The sequence below is a fragment of the Octopus bimaculoides genome, chromosome 25, assembly GCF_001194135.2.
Source record: "Octopus bimaculoides isolate UCB-OBI-ISO-001 chromosome 25, ASM119413v2, whole genome shotgun sequence".
NCBI lineage: Eukaryota > Metazoa > Mollusca > Cephalopoda > Octopoda > Octopodidae > Octopus > Octopus bimaculoides.
In genome coordinates, this window is record NC_069005.1 from 14238571 (window position 1) to 14241057 (window position 2487).

Below are 2487 nucleotides of genomic sequence, written 5' to 3' on the forward strand. Positions count from 1 at the left end.
ATATATATATATATATATATATATATATATATATATATACATATATTTGTGTAATTACCATTAGCTATGGATATTGCTGATGTTGAAGATATCAGAAATGATCAAATCTATCTCCTTATACTTGGAATAATTAAATGAATTACTGAGAAAAATGTTTCTGAAGAAGCGAAAAAGACAGATGTTGTCTGGTTTCATCAAGGGTGATATCTGCCAGAATTGCCGTCCAAAAGGTGCTGGTAATCCTGAACTTTGTATGTTCAGTTTTTTGTAGTCCTCAAACCAGAGTATGAAATTTGAATGGGTGAATTTTGAAGATAGCCTGTATAAAGAGTAAAAGTTATTTTTCTACATACAGAGAATAAGTAGAGACAAAAATTGAACATATGAATGTTGAAGGCTATCTGTTCAGCTACAAGTGCCATTATGAGCGATTACAAAAAAAAAATGTATGAAATAAGGAGAATCTATTCTAAATGAAGTTTAGAATAAGGGCCAGCTGTAACACACCATTTATGGGAGCTAGTAAATAAAGCAATTAAGAACCTCAGGGAATGCAAATGTTACCAAACTGTCTTCAAGTTTCTATTCTTAAAAATCAAGAGTTTAGTAGGATTTAGTAAAATAACTGATTTCTCCAATATTAACCCTTTTGATACCAATTTAGTTGAAAAAGCTCCTAAAAAAATGCCCTATTTTAAAGTGATTTAAATTAAAACCTTCTTTCAAATTTTCATGTTAATTTATGATCATCTTTATAATAGCAGTTATTTTTTTAAACCCATCAGTCTAAAAAATAATTGAAACAAAAGCAGTGTATTTCAACAGTAATATAGTAACAAAAGAATTTTAAGTTGGAGTTTAATGCATAAAAAGGTTTTACATAAAATTATCATGGGCAGTTTAAATGTGAGCAGTTTTGTATCAGAACCAAACACGTTACTATCAGAAGGACTCATGTTATATTTAGTCCATAAGTACAATTATCAAGTACTTATTTCTACGACTGTGGTACTAAGCAAATGGTATTATGCTGCTGCATCTGTACAGAAGTCTATCATAAACAATTCGCAGATGGTGTCCCTGTCCTCAACAGATAGATGAGCTAAGACATGCAAAAGTACTGTATGGATATAGACCTATGACCTGTTGTTGGAAACCACTAAAATATTGCTTCTACCATAATGCAAGGGAGTTGTTTGGAAACAGTTTTCAATGAGGAGGTACATTTCTGGTGAGACAGCTGCCAGAAAATTGCTTGATAAAGAACAAAATTCTAGTTTATATTCATTGACTTGATGAGGCTCTTGTCAGAGTTGTTCAACTCAAAAATTTATTGATAAAGTAAGCTAGATACTTATGATTAATATGTGAAATATGTTCAGTCTTTGTGTGGGTGAATGAATGAAAAATAATAGGATCAGAATAAACAGTAAAATCTGTGGTAAATTAAAAGCAAATGTTCTTAATTGCAACAAAGATGTTTAGGATTTGAAAGCCCTTGTGGACCATCTGTATACCAATGACTTGAGACTCATTGCAAAATCTCTCAAAAGTTTATATACCTGAATGAATAAACTCTCTTCAAAAGGCCAGAAAGTGAACAAAGCAAATATTGGTTTCGAATCTTTTGGCACAAGGCCAGCAATATCAGGGTAGGAGGATATTCAGTTATATCAACTCCAATGCACAACTGGTACTTATTTTATCAACCCTGAAAGGATGAAAAATCAAGTGAATAAAACAAATATTAAGGTACATAGGTATGAGTGGAGTTCAAAAGGCTATTTGTAGAAAGACCTTACTGAATGTCTTGTAGAAACATGGGTTGCTCCCCAAAACCCTAACCTTCATATTTAAAACTGTTAAGACAACAGGGAAACTACTCTGTTGCATAAGTGGTAATGAATATATTTGAGAAGAGTTAATGAATTGGATTATGATTACTCTTTACTAATGAGTATTTGATTGTTCTGCCTTGAATATTATATATTGTCTATTGCTGTGACTCTTATATCGCTTCCTTTTATTTTCATTGCAGGTCACAAACTTCAAGATAAACAGATGAATACAGTGTGTGCAGCTCTGGCCGTAACATCATGTCTGCATTGAAATGTGTTTCCCCCACCCCATTAATATGAGCTTCTTATATGCCCAGCCAATAACAAGAACCATAGCCTGGCCATTATAGTTCTTGTCCTCAGCTGTTATACGATTGGTGTGAATTGAACGATCCAGTGTCAGATGATGTTTTAACACTTAACTGTAGATACCAAACACAGGTGGAGAATTCTACCAAAGCAAAGCCAAGCTCTGTGAATGTAACTTACTTGGTGTTATATTACAATCAGATGAAGAATGTTTCTCACCACATTTTCTTTCATCCCTTTAACATGATTACATAAAAATCCTTCCTGTGAAATATAAAAAAAAAAACAGTATTGTGTGTGTGTGTGTGTGTATATATATATATATATATATATATATATA

General features: G+C 32.2%; 1 long non-coding RNA gene across 2 annotated transcripts in view; it reads left to right on the forward strand.

The window, feature by feature from the left end:
• LOC128250794 (uncharacterized) overlaps positions 1-2481 on the forward strand; it is a 179593-nt gene extending 177112 nt beyond the window's left edge. For both annotated transcript variants that reach the window (XR_008266776.1, XR_008266775.1), the window contains exon 3: positions 2039-2481. This is a non-coding gene — a long non-coding RNA (uncharacterized LOC128250794). The remainder of the gene's footprint in view (positions 1-2038) is intronic.
• The last annotated feature ends 6 nt before the right edge of the window (positions 2482-2487 follow it).